Raw genomic sequence first — 19,316 nt, 5'->3', positions numbered from 1 at the left:
ATCAAATATGCAGCCACAGGACAAAACAGACCAATGAATCTTAATGTAATAGAGTTCAAAAAGCTCATTGATACAGTTTCAATGAAACTATCTTTCATAGTGCAACTAACCTTGAAGAACAGCTACTTATACATTTTGGTGGAATATCAAAGAAGAAACATCTACCAACACCTACATTTTTCTCTCTTTTCCAAGTACATATTTCTGTAAGAACAGATTTTCATCATAGACTTCAACTAAAACAACAGATACAATAGTTTGAATGAGTAGCAGATATAACCCAACTGCCTTCTATTTAAGCCAGACATTAAAGAGATTTGCACCATTTTAAAATGCCACTTTTTTTCAGATAAACTCATGCCATTTGCACCTACATGAATGGAGCTGGAAAGGATTATGCTCAGTGAAATGTCAGAAAGAAAATGAAAAATACTGGATGATTTCACTTATAGGAGCAACATAGGGAAACTGAACAAGGGGTCAGAAAAAAAATAAAAGACAAAACTAGCAGGCAAGCTATAAGCCCAAGACAAACAGCAGGGAGGTGGAGGGAGAGGGTTCAAAACAGGGAAGGGAAGAGCACAAGAGACTATGGTGACAGTTCACAGGTGATTTGGTGGTAGGAATTTTATGGGGATTACACCTGAGGGGAGAAATCAAAGTACAAAAATGAACAATGATGTAAAATACATATATATTGACAATAAAAAAATTAGCTCCACTATGTAAAAAAATGTAAATTTTTCCACTAATATTTTTCTATTGGAAAGTGTTTTTACTTTTATATGTGAATATATTATAGATATATTATTGTCATTTTGGATAAATCAGTAAATGGCTTTTTAAGATATTGGGTTTTGTTTTCTAATATGGTAAATATTCATTAATATAATCCAAATGAAGAAAAACATTTTGAGGTCTTGAGTAATTCTTGGAAATACAAACAAGTTCTAAGATCAAAATATTTGAAAAATTTTGCTTTGTTGTCAGCACTCTGTTCCAAACCATTATCATCACACTGATTTTTTTGCACTAACCTCTAATAACTCTCCCTGCTCTCATCTTGTTTCTTTGCATAATATTCCCAAACCACATCCAAAGTGATTCTTTTCAAATGTAAATCAGGTCACAATACTCCTCTGATTAAAATCCCCCAAAGTTTTTCTTCCAGAACCCTTTGGAAACAAAGGTGACATTCTTACTGGCCTGCTAGCAATAGGCATGATCTTTTCTTACATCCTGTCATTCCCCTCCTTATTCTGTTCACCCAAACTCTGGGGCATTACTTTGAGTGTACGCATCAACTCTTCTCACACAGCTCATTTTCCTGATGTATTTAGTTTACATGGAGCTTCTGCCTGCTTTGGGTCTCTGTCCATATTTAACCTTCACTGAGGTCTTTCATGATCACCGAGCATTCTGTGTTTACAATCTCTGCTCCTACTCTTGTCCTGCTTTACTTTTCCCTATGACAGTTACTATCATTTGACATACTACATTTCTTACCACATTTTTTTCAGTTTATTATCATTTTTTTCCCTCCACTAAAGTGTAAGTCCTTTATAGATGTGAATTTTGCCTGTTTTCTGCTGTATCTACTGTCACATAATAGGCACTCAATGTATACTTATTGAATGAATTAATGGATGATGAATAAATGAGTGACTGGGTGAGATAGTGTGAATATCATGACAGAAAAATCCCTCCAAAAGCCTTAAAGATTTATAGTCTAATCAAAGGAATTCTTTGATGATCTTAAGGAAGAAGGACTAGATAAAACTATGAAGGAGGCAAAGTCAGGGATTTCTCACAGTCACATATTCTGCATCACAGTCTGATTATCAGTCCTTTCTCCATGTACTTATGTTTCATCCACTTATATAGGCTTTGCTCACAACTCTGTTAATGAATTTTCTAAGCAATGAATTGTCCATCTCAGTTTTGGTCTCTGTGTCTACTATCCTACCCCAAGCTAAACACAAATGTGGCTTTGAATCATACAACTGGGGATGACCTATGTTTTTACCCTGCTAGGCAAGTTTTGAAACTTCTGATTGCTACACCTGTCATGTCTCAGAACCCTGATCAATGGGTTGCAATACTTATAGGCTGTATATTGCTACCTGCCCACCAAGACCACCTGGAGTCTTCTTGTTCTTCTGCTTGTATAAATACCTATGGCCTTGGCCTTTATTAGATAAGCCAGTATATCTGTATCTCACATGTCATTTCCTTTTGGAGGGCCTCTTAATTCTCACCACCCTCTGATCTATTACTCTGCCAATCCCTGCAGCAGTACCATACAATAGAATTTTCTACTGTGATAGACAGATTCATCTCTGCATGGTCATTTGATATAAATATGAAATGAACATGATAGCTACTAGCCAGATATGTCTATTGTGCATTGGAAATGTGACTAGTACAAATATATTTTTAATTTATTTTTAATTAATTCCAATTTGAATAGCTATATTTGACAAATGGCTACTTTGTTGGAGAGTGTAGCCCTAGTGTTGTTAGACTAGTTTCACTTTTCAGATACTCCAGAATTTCTTGCACAGGACTAGTGAGTGTGAGGTCTTCCTCAGTCTGTTTTAACTCGCCTAAGGCATTAATTCAAAAGACTTTACAACACAGAAGTCAACTGAATTTTAACAGTGGCTCCTAAACACCTCAGTTGATTCAGAAACAACAGGAATAAGAGAAAATTACAAAAGAAGTGGACTATTTCTAAACACATATGAAGCTAGAATTGCCATTAATAATAACTTTTAACTTTCTTTCTCCCTGAATTTGTTTTGTTATTGATCAATCTATACCAGTCTAAAGTACTTGGCCTATTACTTCTAAATCAATTTGCCTATTTTTAAAGCAACTGACCCCTTCTCTCTAACATTGATATTTTAATGGATGGGTTATTATAATTTTTTCAAACTTAAAGAAAATTGATCCAAACATTTTAAAAGGAAAAATCTATTTGTGCAACCAGTGGAGTGGAGAAAAGAAATGACTACACAAATGAAACAATTAAAAAATGAATTTAATAGAGGTCATCTAAAGCCATATTTGGATATTTGGGGTAAGTCCAAAACAAATCTTTACCAAGACTTAAATCTCATTCAAGGAAGTTGTAGTCTATTATTATAAGATATAGATATAAATGGACAAATCTAAATAAAGGATTCAAAAGCCTTTATGATGAAAGGTATAAATATAAGGAAAGTCATGAGAAGGGGAGGTCTAGAATATCTTTTAAAAAAAAAATCCAGGACCTCCCTGGTGGCGCAAGAGTTTAAGCACTGCACCATGAAGCAATCCGCAGCCTCTGCAGCACGAGTTCAATCCCCAGCTGGCCAGAGAGAAAACCACATGGCGAAGCAGACCTCTCCTGTCTTGCCCACTGCTCCACTCAGCAGTCTGCCTGTTCTGTTCCTCACTCTGTCTCTGGTGAATCTTCTCACCCCCCCCCCCATATCTCTGGTCTGTATCCCAGCTCTTGTATGCATAAATAAGTATTTTTTAAAAATCCATACACACTGTAAGGGCAGGAATGGACACTGAGCTGATTTTCTATGATCCCACAGACCGGGTAAAGGAGGAGTCCTGGAGCCCTCAAGAGTTTTTGCAGGTCTTTTATTGGGATTTAGCGGGTACATGGCAGGCAGGAGTGCATGGGAGGCAGGCTGGCAGTCCTCCCAGCCCCCAGCAAGTCTTCACTCTCTCTGGGCTCTCTGGCGTTCTCTCTGCTTCTGCTTCTCTTGCTTCTTTCTCGGCTTCTCTTTCGGCTTCTGCTGGCGTCCCTGTGACGCCGCTCTTAAAAGCAGTCTTAGCCCAGGTGAATCCCATCTACCTATGCCCACACCCTACTCCAGGTGTCCGCCATCAGGCATGCATTCAGGACCGCAAGGATCCATCATCTATCCTGATGGCGGGAGGGCAGAAAAGCCTGACATTTTCTTTACCCTACACATACACATACACATACAGGCACACACACACCCCAAAGCTGATTACATTAATACAATGTCAGTGACATAATAAATAGCATACTATCTTTACTCATTGACAGTTGAATTGGCCAAATGGTTCAGGTAATCCAAAATAATAGGTGATTTGTTATGCTATTGATATCATGCAATAAGGGGCACTAAAACTGGCTAAGGTCACTGCACAAATAGTTTACCTGTCACTGTTTGAGTCCTTTACCCTTGCACACAATTGCAAGACTACTCAGGTTCAGAGAACAACAATAATGGGATTTATTTAACAAACAAGGGAAAAAGAATCACTGAGTCCACAAGCAGCCATTTATCCTCACCTGAATCAGTGTCCAGTGTTTTGAAGTCCTAAATAAAAGGCATCTAAGATGGTGTCTTCCCGCCACTGAGGCCCTGGAGCATGTGGCAGCCAGACAATAGGCCAGGATCCAATCAGAGGACAGCAGAAAACCTAATAGGAGCTGCTCACCAGAACTCCAAGATGAGCCAGCACAATATAAGACAAACAACACTGGAAACGGCAGCTGCAGCCCCTGAACAACCCAATAAATGGCCCACATTAATAGCTGAGTGAGGAGCCCAGCTCAGGACTTCACCATCCCCTCTGGGCTGTAACAGCAGCAAAGCTGGGAACAGTTTCAGTTGCTTGGCTACATGCAAAGCCTCCAAACTTTTCTTCTCTGAGGCTGGCTACCAGAAGCCTCTCCATGTCCTTCAGAGGCCTGCAACAGCCTTCTGGAAAATTGATGTGATGGGGGCAGGAATGGCTAACCCTATAGAAACTAGCTGTGGGAACTGACTGCATTGCTGAAGATCTGCAGACGCTGAAAGCCGGAAAAGGCTAAATCAGACCCAGAGGTGCTGACTTCCAGGAGCTGCATCTGAAGTCCCTTATATTTCCTAGGATAATCTCTACCCCCACAGATACTTTGTATTTCCCCTGAGGTTATTCATCCTCACCTGTGTCACACTCCAGAGGGCGCCACTTGTAACAGCCTTTGGCCTCAGCCCCTTGTTACACTATCAGTACTCTAATCCTACTGCTTCCCTGGAGATTTACTGTTGCTATAGCTACATCTATTACCACTCCTATTGGGAGCTCTCTCCTCATCCAAATGTATATTATCCTAGTCTCCCCTGAAGCTACAATGTTAGAGACAATGTATTGGTCTGCATGTTCTCTAGAAGCCAAAGCTGGGATGGACATATGGCAAATCATTGCGTATGGTCAAGGGGCATTTCGAGGTGAGCTAGACCCCTAGGGCATTGTCAGCTCTCAGAGGATTCTCCCTAAAGGAGGAAACTTTGAGATGTCTCTGCAGCAAGGAAGTCCTTGAGCACAGCAACCAGATGTGTGTTCTTATTTCCCTTATCATTTTCCCACCAGATTCACTATTTTTTTATTGCACAATTTTAGGAAAAAGGAGTTTCCTAAAACTTGCTATCTTATTTTCTTCACAACAACCCAAAGAAGTAGTAATGGCTATTCCTATTTACAGAAGGATATAGAAACAGAACGAATGCCCACAAGCTAGTAAATAGTGAAGTCAATTCACACAGCAAGTTTCTAGTGACTTAGAAACTTCTATCCTCTACACGGAATATCTCATCACACAGATAATGTGCATAAAGTTCATTGGGGTCATCTAAATACCTTGCTTCATTTCCTCCTATTTCCTCATTTGCCTCAGTGAAGAAAAGGAACAGCTGGGTTAATTCCTAGGCAGCAACACCCAGGAGAGCTTTGAACAGAAGTCTAATTTTATATAAAAATGCTACAAGATCACTTACAGAAGAGACATCCCCCAAATGAATCCATCTTAAAGTGAACACATCAGCAAATTAGATTCATATTTAAGGAAAGAGGTCTTGTAAAGACACTCCCTAAAATATGCCATTGCATTTCTTTTGGAACATGTTCAGGAGGTGAAAATAACTAAAGAAATTGGCCAGCTTTCCTTATCACACAATATTCCTAGCCATCTGCCACATGTGTTTATGAAGATCGTGCTCGGTGCTTAAAATTCTCATCAAAGAAAATGTGAATAACCAGTTACAACCTGCGAGAAAAGGGAAAAGGATGCTTTTCTTCCCATTGCCACAGTTCAGACTTACAGTTAACACATGTAGTTGTGGGTGGCTGTGCTTGTTTCTTAAAAGAAGATAATTGCACACACCACCAAATAACAAAACAAAAGGGGAAAATGTGTGTGGGAGGTGGGAGTGAGATGTTAGAATAATTTAATTACAGTCAGGTGGTTTTCAAGCTGCACTGGGGGAAAAAAGCGTTAAACAAGATCTATTACAGAAAACAATTTGAGCTTCCATCCCTGCTCATTTTTATCAAAAGATCCCAAAAAGTTTTCAACAATTTGACAAACTTTAGTTTGATATATGAATCAGTGGCTCTTTACTCGAAACACAAAGCTGATGAGGTTGAAGTCTAAGCTTGAATTACAGCCCTTAAGGTTAATAATATTCATTCTCTTTCTATGACAACTAAGAGCATATTACACATTGTTAAACACTATACATGCTGGGCCCACCATTTATATAAATAAGTCTTCAGTCTCCTATGAACAGTGCATGTGGTCCAGGGCTCAGATAGAGGCTTTGGAAATGAATCACCTATTTGTTTTAGGCTCTAAGCTATTGGAAAGAGGGAAGCTCATCCTATAGGGATAATAAGGGAAGTGTGAGGAGTCACTACAATAGGAAAGAGGGATTAATAGAGAGAGACAGAAAGAAAAAGACACACCTCTGTCTCATGTGTCTAACTGTACTGGTCTTGGACTTTGAGGATGACATTGAAAGTATGATGGGTAAAGAGGTATAATAGGGAGCTCTGCACAGAGGTATAATAGGGAACATGTGTAGCGTCAGGAAGGGCACAGAGCAGGATCTCTATGATACGAGCAAACAGGTAAAGGAGAATCCTGGGGCCCTCAGTGGCTTTTCAGGCTTTTATTGAGCTTTTTCCAGGTACAAGGGAGGCAGGGTGCCGGGGGGTCAGGAGGTTGGCAGTCCTCCCAGCCTCCAGCAAGTCTTCACTCTTTCTGGGCTCTCTGGTGTTCTCTCTGCTCTCTTCTGGTTCTGCTCCTCTTTCTCTTGCTGCTGGTGTCCCCATAATGGCCCCCTTTTAAGCCCAGTCTCAGTCTAGGTGTGCCCGCCTATGCAGGCCCACACCCTACTCCAGGTGCCTGCCATTAGGCATGCATGTAGGACCGCAGGGATCCATCATTAATGCTAATGGCGGGAGGATGGAAAAGCCTGATATATTTTTTCACTCACCCTACAACATGGCACCCACTTTACCTTGTGAGGTCCCCTCAAAAGATATGAGAGTTCGGAGACCTGAAAAGGAGGAGCTTGGGGAGAGGTCTGTGTGCTGGAGGCACATACAGCTGTCAGTGCCTGCAACAATAGCTTTTATGCTGCACTCAGGGCTTGGCTCTGCTTTCAGTGTGGACAGAACTCCATGGCACTAACCAGAGCCACAACATTAACAGTGCTCTGGGGAGCCCAGGAATTGGCAGCTCTGGACTAGCAAGGACCTGTCATGCAGAGGCAACTTGACCTTGGCAAAGGAAGCACAGTAGGTCAGTTTAAATCACCTCTGGAAACACTGTCAAACAGGCCAACTGAGGGAATCCTCTATCTGAAAGCACTGATTTTGAAAGAGAACTATAGCAGGGGCCATAGAAGGGCTATAACTGCCCAAAGGATGGTGGCCAATGGAGAGCCCGTCACTGTCTGTGGGTTCTCATCCATGCGCACAATTGCAAGACCACTCAGGCTCAGGGAATAATAACAGTGGGATTTATTTAATAAACAGGGGAGAAAAAGAGTTTCTGAGGCACCAGTGGCTGGCTATCTCACCCCAGGAACTGTCCACAGTGTCCAAAAATCCCAAACAAAAGATTGCTCAAGACGGGGCAGACCTATCAACAAAGGCCTGCAGCTAGCAGGCAGCTAGCAGGCAGCAGGCCAGACTCCAACTCATCGCAGCTGGAGGGGCCCACAGGTGGGGCCACTGAGATGACGCTGCAGCAGCACAGCAGCAGTCTGATGGTCTGGTCGGGATGGACAGCACTAGTCATTAGACCAGACAGCAATGGAGGCAGCCACACTAGGAGGTGGTGCCTGAGTATCAGGAGCAGTTATCAGCTCTCAGAGGTGACCTAGATAGAGTGCCAGTCACCTGTCAACAGTGTTGGGCAGCACTGGTCACTGGGAGGCAGCAGTGTCAGTAACCACCAGAGTTACAGCTTGTGAGTTGTTGGTCCACACCAACAACAATCACCTTTTTGAGACACCAGACTCAGGGCCTATGGTGCTCTTTTTAAGGTGGTGTCGGAGACAGGTCAGGGTTAGTGCGACTGGTCCAGCCTCTGTGAAGCTCTTCAGTTTTCCTTCATCCTTCAGAGGTCGGCTGCTGGCTGAGTGTTCTTTCTTCTTCAGAGGTCAGGAACAGAGTCTGAGCCAGTGAGAGACAGAGTCCCAAGCTGACTCCTGCCCTGCATCTCTTTCGGGCACCCACCTCCTACATACACACGTATAAGTCTGATTGGACCATTTCTAGTCCTATGGCTCAAATTGGACTGTAGCACCAATCATCTTATAGCTTGCACATGATTGGTCCATTCCACAATCCAGGCACCAACTCCCAGACCTCTCTATTGCCTGTAACTGGAGGGAGTCACAGCACTGGAGCTGGCCCCATGGGCCCATACTCCTCCCTGCAGCTCTGAGCCAGAGCTGCATGCTCTGAGGCGGTGTGGTAAGGGAACCACTGCTGTCCACCATCATTGCTGGCCTCTGTCTGAGCTCTGCCTGAGCTCCAGTGGGTCCACTGGTGGAGGAAGGTAAAATACCTGTCACCCACTGCCACTTCCACTGCCAACAAGCAGCACTCTGGGGCCAAGCGCCAGTCATCAACCACTGACATCATTCCCCTCATCCCTTCAATTTTCATTACCAAATCCCACACCTCATCTTTGGCTCTGCATATGGAACCAGTTAAAGACAGATGATTGATGATAGATCTAGATAGATAGATAGATAGATAGATAGATAGATAGATAGATAGATAGATAGATAGATAACTTGTGAAATGTGATAGTACACTTATCACTGTTTATTGTCAGTATGATCACAAACATTGACATTAACCATCAAAGTGTTGAAATGATATCACATAACTAGTTAGAGTACTGTGGCTTGTGAGCATTTCTGAGTAAATAGAAATTACAACTATCATCTTAACACACTATGGGGTTAATTATACACTAATAAATGTCAACAACTCTTATGCCATTATAGGTACTGAAATCAAAACAGCAATGCTTATTTGTGAATCATTGGATTAAAGATATTAGGGCCAGTGAATTAATCTTCGCATTCCTCCTCTTAGACATAGCACAGTCAAGTGCTTGTTTACTTGGCATGCTTCCCATTAGTCAGAGAGAAGCACTTGGGCTGAGCTGAGTCCCTTGGTTACAAGTACGTCATCAGCCACACTTAAACCAGGAAATACAGGACTCTCAGGAAGTACAATTGATAATGAAGCAGTGTGAGCCAAAATTAGCCAATAATCAGCATTATTCCTTATTCTGAAATAATGCAATTATATTTTACAGGGTAGTCAAGTGGGAGAGATCGGTGAGTAGACACATTAGATCCCTTTCCTAGCTCAGTCACCTGCTCATGTGATTTTAAACAACCAGATTTTAATGACATTTTAGTATTTCACTTTTTTTTAAAACCTCTGATACAGTCATCAGTAGCAGGATTTTTAAGTTCATATGGGTGACAAATTTATTGAACTAAAAACTCTTAAATACCTGAGATAATGTTTGCTGCCTCTTTGTGTCTATGAGCACATGTTGGATGTAGCGGGTATTCAATTAATGTTTGCTAAATTACTAAAAAGAAAACTACATGATGAATGAGCCCTGCTAGTCACTAGTCACTAATTGGACAGGTATTTTTGTTGCCCACTGACACCATTAAGCACATAATGGGAATGACTGGTCCAAGTTTGCTTCTAGAATCACATGGAAGAGCCTGCTGTGGCATGGAACCATCAGCTGTTTAAACACAACTATCTCAGTAATAACTGCTTTCCTACCAACACAATAAGAAAAATAGCTTAGCTAGATTCTCAGGATTTAAGACTGACTTATTTCTGGTTACTTGCTTTTGGTAGACATCACATCAATACTAAAGAAATGGTACTGAAACTGAAAAGATTCATAGGAATCATTGTCTTGCAGTAGATGAGGAAAGCTGGAATTCTCTTTATCCTGAAGAGCACACAGCAGACAAAAATATTGAGGCACTATTCTCAGACAAATTTAGAATGCTCCAGTGATCTGCAATCTAATTTCTGAGTAACTCTTTTTTAAAAATATGCTTATAGTTAAGAGACTATTAATGAACATGTAGGATTGCATAAGCTCTGGAGTGAAAAGAACTGTGTTTGAGATCTGTCACCTGCTAATTGTGTAACCTTAGGCAAGTCATTATGAAACAGTGGTGGAGAGGACCACAAAAGGGCAACAGGGCAGGAGGCCAGATGGAAGGATAGAATGGCCACACACCTGCCCAGGTTCTGAGACAAGAGAGCCACCAAAAAGCCCCAAAAGGCCAAAAACCAAAACCAAAAGCTATGGCCTAACAAAGGACAGTGCCCAATAAGAGGGCAGGTCACTGTCTATGGGTTCTCACCCGTGTACACAATTAGACTTAGACTCCAGGAACAACAACCATGGGATTTATTTTACAAACAGGGGAAAACAAAGAGCTTACTATATCCACAAGTGGCCGGCTACCTCTCCCAGGTAGCATCAATGATGGTCACCACTGTTCACCAGGAATGCTGGACAACACGAGCCAGTAGTGATGGCCACTACTGGTCCCACAGAGGCGGTATCAGAGAGACCCCGTGCTAACAGCTCTTTGTAAGTTGTTGGGTCAGACCAGCAAGAAACAGCTCTTTGAAACACCAAGCCCAGGGCCTTTAGTGTCATTTCAGGTAATGTCAGAGACAGGACTGAGGCCCAGTCTGAGACAGAGTCCTTTGGCTCCTCTTCCCTCCTCAGGGGCTGGCGTGTCTCCCTTCTCTTCCAGGGTTAGCATTTTGTCTCTCTCGCTCTCTCTCTGGGGGCTGGCGTCATCTCTCCCCCTCAGCACTCTCAGACTCTGGCTAATATCCTCTTTCAGGGTGTCCCACCCACAAGTCTGACTGGACCATTTTTCAATCCTGTGGCTGATTGGACCATGATGGGTCCATTCTACAATCCAGGAAGTGTGCTTTCCATATAAGGGCTCTGAGGAGCAACTGCCACAACTGACTTATGGTGAGAGTCTGGGTCCTGGTAACAGAAGTCTGATTGGACCATTTAGTACCAATCAGCTCATAGCTCACACCTGATTGTTCCATTCCACAAATCCAGGAAGTACACTGTTACATAAAAGGTCAGTTGAGGAGCAACTGCCACAACTGACAAAAAAGGCAGTTACTGAGCTCTGAGGAGCAACTGCCACAACCGACTTGTGGTGGAGCAGCAGGTTGAAAACACCACTGCTCTTATCGGCTCCCATGGTTGAGGCAGCTGGGTTCCGGTAACAGTTAATATTCTCCACTCTTTGGTTATAACTAGTCCCACTTCAGCCTTCCTGTAAGACCCAGATGAAACCATGTACATTCTGAGAGGATCTGTAAACCAGATAACACAAATGTACACATAATTCATTGTTGTTCTATAGATGCTTTTTTCTCTCTATATAAAAGGTAGCAATCTAAATGGTAAGAAAACATCCAACTTGAAAGCAGTAATTTAGAGAGCTATAACTAAAAATTGGGAGTGCATTCCAGTATGATAGAAAGACTGAAAATCAAATCCTGGATTTAGCCAAGTGCCCAGAGGTATCATCACAGGCCAGGAGGGCAATATTGTCTTCTGAAAAAGTCTATTTAGAAAACAAAGGAACCCAGCTCTTAATTCTGGTTCCCCTAATACCAGAGCAATTTTTGACTTCTAGAAATTTTAAGAATTGGTATGTGCTCAATGTCTATCACATTTATTATATTTTCTTTAAACTTTAAACTTATCTATCACATAGGCAAGTTGAACATTTTGTTTGGGTCTAAACATCTAATGGCAAAACTTTCCAGACATGCTTGTATGAAAATACGATGGCTAATAAAAAGGCTGGACTACCCCAGATATGAGACGCTGCTCAAAAAAAAAAAAAAAAAAAAAAGGTTTTCGATGAATTTACATGTTCCTGTAAGCCTTCTCAGTAAAATAAGCAATTTTTCTGATATTTTAATGACCCAGTAGTTCGTTATTAAAAGGACGTTTTTATGGATTTTAGTGCTTTACTATAGAGAATAATTGTGTATTTTATGGAAGAATATATGTACACAGTTACCATATATTTCTCGGGTTTCTAGTTAACAACCTTTCCTTTGCACAATTGTTCTGCTAGTGTTCATTATAGAAACCGTTAATTTTCTTAATTTTCTCTTTTGTCCCTCTCGCTCCTGCCCCTTTGGGTGCTCCGATTGGCCTGTTGTCAAGATTTTCCTGACACTAATGCAGGGAAACAGATGGTGCCCCATTTCTCCTCTCCAGATTTTATCAAGCTTTATCTGCAGAGTCACCCGGAAGGAGAAATTTAGGCCCCAAACACACTTTTGCTCATTTAAATATGAGGTAATTTATCCTTTCTGCCCTGTGATCAAAGAGAGGCTTGAGCTTACAGAGGCTTCTCTGAGGTTCTGGTTGGATTCAGCGCAGGGCTCCTCCCTTTGAGCCATCTGTCGCCATGGAGACAGACACACAATGGAAGAATCACCACCAGGCCAGGTGGGGACCAGGCACAGCAGGGGAGAGCCAAGAATCAACAGATGGGGAAAAACAAGAAACAATTAATGGGAGACTGAATTATTTGGATGGGGGAATTTACCTTCTAGTTCATTTTTCAAATATTTCATTTCAAAAAAAAAAAAAAACCAACTAGAAGTCTCTCCTTAGGTGAATAAAGCTAAAAATTTATTAATTCAACTACATCATTTCCTCAGAACCAGAATATTCATTTCACTGTTTATAACTGCAGATCTGCTAGATTTCCATTAAGCAGCAGTAATACGAAAGTAGTTGATCATGAAAACTGTTGCCTTCACTTGGCAAATAATCACATCCCCATTTAAAACCTTCATCAAGTTGCACACATGAAATGATCGCTTAAGCTCTTGCTTTGCTCTAGCATCTCATTAAGTCAGAGTGATTTCTAATGATCACATTTCAGAAATTGTCAGAAACGTTTTTCTCCTTTTGTTGCTTGTTGCCAAGCGAGAACAATCTTGTAACAATACCACACGTTTCAACATGCCTTTTTATAATGAGTCTTTAGGGGGACATTCAACTTATGAGAATTAAGAAAACAGTCTGCTACTTCCCATAACATCCAAACCATGGGAACATGGTTTTGCATGCACATGACTGCAGCACCTGCAATGAGGTCTGCCTAGATGTTGAGCCATCACTGCCAATACAGATACTTTAAAAATCACCAATAATGTATAATTTGTTATCATTTATTAGAACTAAGGATTAAAAGGAAAATGTAAAAGATCAAAACACAGAGTCTCATTTTTGCCTCTGAACAATTCTATTATATGTCACATAAAAAAAAAAAAAAAAAAAAAAAACCTGGGGCCTTCCTGGTGGCGCAGCAGTTGAGCGCTGGGCTGCAAAGCTGCCCACAGCCTCTGCAGCCCGATTTGATCCCCGGACACCGGGCGAGGGTCCCACATAGCACACAGACCTCTCCTGCCACCCGCTGCTCCCCTCAGCAGTGTATTTCATCACTCTGCCTGTTCTGCTCCCCACTCTGGCTCTGGTGAATTCTCTCACCCTCCCGCGCTTCTGACTGCACCCAGTGCTTGTATAAATAAATAAATAAATCTTTAAAAAAAAAAGAATCCTTGGATACAGCACAAACTTGTGATATTTCAAATATATTTCAAAAGATCTAACAATTCATTTTATTTATGAAATACTCTAACAACCAGGACATGAGAATAATCTAATTTTCTGTGCTAAATATATAGTTTATTTTAATTCATGGTAATCTCAGTCAGTCATTCTCTGTAATTTCAAACTTGAAAAGATCAGCATGCCCCAAATATGATTCTTGTCATCCAACTAAAGTCCCATCATTACATTTAATCATAGATTCTGACATTTTTTTCCCAAAAGAACTCTATTCAACTTAAAATTCATTCATCATGAGTTAACTAACTCATAGTAGTTTTAAAAATGTACCTAAAGAGGTGAGATCCTGTATTTCTGAATCTTATACAGTGTTGTAAACCAATGTTAACTTAATAAAACATTATTTTTAACAAAAAAATAATAATAAAAATAAAATCGCTTAGTTGAATGAAAATTGTTGAGCAAATAGGCCCAGAACCAACAGAGTGCGTGGAGAGATATTTAGGGACTGAGATTAAGGGGGAGAAGGAGAGATCAACTTTGCATTTAATGAGCACATACTAAGTGCATGGAATTGAACACTTTCCATACATTATATAATTTTTAAACCTCACAAGAAATTATTATTGTTCTCATATTGCATTGTAGGTCACACAGCCAACAAGGAGGAAAACCTGGATTCTAGCTACCCTAATGAGAAAATAGGATAGTGGTGGGTGTGGAGAAAAGTTTGAAGATGGTCCATCACAAGCGAAGTTTCTCAGAAGCCAGGGGTGTAGGATGCCAGGTGCCACAGGAAAGAGCTCCACAGGCAATCCCAGTAAAGAGATGGCTCAATTGGACATAACAGAATCCTAGCAATGATGCCAATTTATTTCCTGATCATGTTTTATATGTCATGGTCATTATTTGAAGAACAAGGGGAAGAATCATTCACATAGAAGAAACTACATGTGCTCTTCAATTTTCAGATTCTTTAAAATAGTAGTAAAATATTGTAGGTATTTCTAAACAAATCAAGTGTGTTAGTGCTTGCTAGCATGGTGAGTGTGTGTATAGTCTGATGCTAATGGGTGTGAATGCATGCATGTGGGAGTGCAGTGTGCGGGTGAATGAGTATGGTATGTCTGTGTATTACAGTACATTTAACACATTTGCTTTATGATCCTCTATCCACTTACCTGGGAAAACAACCAACTCCTCCTACTCTGAGCCTCTCCCTGAGAAAATGAACATAGCTGTGCTAATTCAAATCTTTTTAAAGACAAAATGGGACCTAAAAATGCCCAGTGAGTTTTATACATTTAAGTTGAAGCAATTTTTCTCCATTCTCCAGGAGGTTAATTTAATACTTTCTTTTCTATTTTCTGTCCTCCAACATTTCCTCTAACCCACTCCAACTTTTTGCTGTTGACTGCATCTCATATTTTACTGAAAAACTGATACAATAATATAAGAATTTTCAGGCCTCCCCAGTGGCGTAGCGGTTGAGCGCTGGGCTGCGGAGCTGCCCGCAGCCTCTGCAGCACCAGTTCCATCCCCGGCGGCTGGTGAGGGTCCTACATGGCGCGCAGACCTCTCCTGCCATGCCCGCTGCTCCCCTCAGCAGTGCACTTCGGTCCTTCTGCCTGTTCTGTTCCCCGCTCTGGCTCTGGTGAATTCTCTCACCCTCCCACACTTCTGACTGTACCCAGTGCTTGTATAAATAAATAAATAAATCTTTAAAAAAAAAAAAAAGAATTTTCTCCTCTTCCAGGGGTGCTTCTACCTATATCTGTACTCACTCACATGGCTCTGGCCTTCTTCCTTTCACCATGGAAGAAGTGTTTCTCTTCCCATTAAAGGTTAATACATTTGTGCTCTGTCCTATCCTCTTTGTCACTTATGAAACCTACCAAACAATTAAAGAGTAATTAATGCCAATTCTCCACAAGCCCTCCCAAAAGAAATCGAGATATATCCCCCATTCATCCTGCATGACCAGTATTATACTTCTACCCAAGCTAGAAAAATATTTCATAAGTGAAAAAAATCATCCCAATGTCTTATGACCATAGATGCAAAATCTTCAACAAAAATATTAGTGAAATAAATTCAGCACCATATAAAGAGATTATATACCATAACCAAGTGGGATTTATCCCAGGAATACAATAATGATTCATGATAGGAAATCAATAAACGTAATATACCATTTTAATAAAATAATGTTATTTCTAATATAATAAAGGACAAAAAACAGATCATATAGTAGATACAGAAAAACATGATAAAATCCAACAGTTTCTCATTATAAATACACTCAATAAATTAGAAATAGAAGTGAACATCCTCAAGCTGACAAAGCATAACAGTGAAAAACCGACAGCTATCAATAAAATCACACTTCATTGAGAAGGGCTGAATGGTTTCTCTCTAAAATCAAACCAGGACGTCTGCTTTTGCCTCTTTTATTCTGCATCCAGGGACATTAGGTAAGAAAAAGTCATTCAGATTAGATTAGAAAAGAATAAACAACAAACCTATATTTGCTGATGTTGTGGTTTTGTATAAATAAAGTTCTAACATATGCTCTAAAGTACTAATAAATGACAACAACAAAGTTGCAGGATACTTGATATGCATACAAAAATCAATTGCATTTCTAGATATAAACAATGAACAATTTGAAAATGAAATAAATTTAACAAAAGAAATTCCAAGGCTTCTCCATTAAAAATGACAAAATATAATTCAAAGAAATTAGACAAGATCTAAGTAAATGGAAAGATATTCCATATCCATAGACCATAAGACAATATTGTTAAAATGACAGTAATCTTATAATTAATCTTTGGATTCATAGTAATCCTTGACAAAACCCCAATTGGCTTCTCTGCAGAAATTGTCAAAGTAATGTTAAAATTCCTGTGGAAATTCAAGGGACCCAGGAAAACAACAAAGTTAAAAGAGTCATACTTCCAAATTTCAAATTCTACCACAAGCTGCAGTAGTTTTAGCAATGTGGTATGGTATAATAATAAATATGTGCATTAGTGGAATAGAACTGAGAGACTAGTCGTTTGTGTATATGGCTGCTCTAACTGCTTGAAGACTATTTGTGGGCCCCACGACCCTGAGCAAGCAGGCAATGTATATACTGTTGCTTACCTTTGCAGTTATCTCTCCCAACAGCATGATGCCTGGCAGTAGAACAGGCTCCCACTTCTTTGTGAATGAATGAGCAAATGAACTTGATACTTCTCCCATTGTTGCACTTAGTACACTCTCATCTTAATATAATTTGCAACACACCTCACTGTTAATTCCTCAAGGACCAGGACTAAGTTGCACCCTAAGAGTTTTTGCACAGAGTCTAGACTAATTAAAATTTGCTCAATTATTGAACAGAATTTCCTGCCATACCCTCCCCCTGCCACCTTACAATCCTGCTACACTAAACAGGCAAAGTTCCCCAACTCTTTCACCTTGCCTAATGCAGATATTCTGCATCTGTTGTTTTAGTCTCCATTTTTTGCCCTTCCTTCTCTGCTTCAGGAATTCTCACAGCCTTCCAGCCAGTTTATACACTGTCTCTCACTCAACACTCAACTCTCTATTTTCATGTCAATTGGCCATGGAAAACTGAAATTATTTGTTAATGTGTTTATCTTTGATAATAGAAGGTAAACTTACTAGGGCTTTGATATTGGCTTTACCTACTTTAGAAACAATGTTATCTAGGGTCTCTGTGGTGGTGCAAGGGGTTAAGCACAGCACTGCCAAGGTATATGCCGCCTCTGCAGCACAAGTTCCATCCCCGGCCAGACAGAGAGCTACCCACATGGCACAGCAGACCTCTCCTTTTTCATCCACTGCTCCCTCAGCAGTGTATTTCAGTCAGTCTGCCTGTTCTGTTCCCCAGTCTGTCTCCAGCGAATCCTCTCACCCTCTGCACCTCTGGCCTGAACTCCAGTTCTTGCATGCATAAATAAATAAATCTTTAAAAAAAAGAAACAATGTTATCTAACTCATAGTAAATGTCATTAAAACTGCCAAATAAATGAAGGTACTAAAGCAGCCACATGTGCATATGATAAGTTGCCTATCTATTCAGCCAGCTTGGAAGTAGCAAAATAAAAGTGAAATCCATGTATTCATGGAGGGTGTGCAAATAAAAGGCAGACATTTGGGAACTTACCTGAGTTGGTTTTAGTATGGAAGAACATTTTGTCCTCTCTGTTCCTGCAAATATTGTGGCTCCAGGTTTGGTACATGAAATTGTGCTCAAAGGTTAGCTTCATCATACTGAAGTTATTTTCTGTCCTTTGGGCACAGTCATGAGGTTTTGCTGCTTTCCATCTTTTCCCTCAAAAATGAAAGGTGAAATTGGAAGGGAAATTCTCTAGTGTCTCTTGAACTTTTTAAATCCAATTAATGGTTAAATCAAGACATGTCCTTTATCAAATTTTCCCTTGGTCTGTTTTACTAGACTAATTTTTTCTGTCATATGAATGTGTCATAATTTTTGGTACTTAGAAGACTCAAAGTTTTAATGGGAAGACATTTCATCTTTTAAAATCTGTTTTTTTAAGTATATTTTCTTAGTTATAGACACTGTAACTAGATTTACTTGCCCTATAATTGATCTGTCTTTTTGAATTTAGGTTTTTTGTTTTCTGTTCTGAAAAGAATAGAATAATCTAACTACACCTGCCTAGTGATAAGATTTTCACATAGAGTAGTTATAAAAGGCACACCTGGTAAGAAACTGCACATAAGGGAAACTGAAGTGAACCTGAGAACTAAAAGTCTTGACTGACGGCATACAAGCCATTTTGGATGAACAAAAGCATCTGAATAAAGTAAGAGATAACCTAACTTGATAGATCCATGGGTTAAAATATGTTAACGGGCACAGGGGTTAGGATGCAGCCTGTGAAGCTATCCACAGCCACTGCAGCACAAGTTAGATCCCTGGCCAGAGAGCTACACACATGGCACAGCAGACCTCTCCTGTCTTGCCCACTGCTCCCATTAGCAGTGTATCTCATTCAATCTGCCTGTTCTGTTTTTCACTCTGTCTCTGATGAGCCCTCTTACCCCCTGCACCTCTGGCCTGTACCCCAGTTCTTATATACATAAATAAATAATTTTTTTAAAAAATATGTTAAAAAAAATCCAGGGCCTCCCCAGTGGCACAGCAGGTCGAACGTAGCACTGTGAAGCTGTCCACAGCCTCTGCAGCACAAATTGGATTCCCGGCCAGCCAGGGAGATACCCACATGGCATGGCAGACCTCTCCTGTCTCTCCCACTATTCCTCTCAG

The sequence above is a fragment of the Talpa europaea genome (assembly GCF_964194135.1).
Source record: "Talpa europaea genome assembly, chromosome: 6".
Lineage (NCBI taxonomy): Eukaryota > Metazoa > Chordata > Mammalia > Eulipotyphla > Talpidae > Talpa > Talpa europaea.
The sequence above is the reverse complement of the archived record's forward strand: the minus strand, read 5'-3'. Positions refer to the sequence as shown.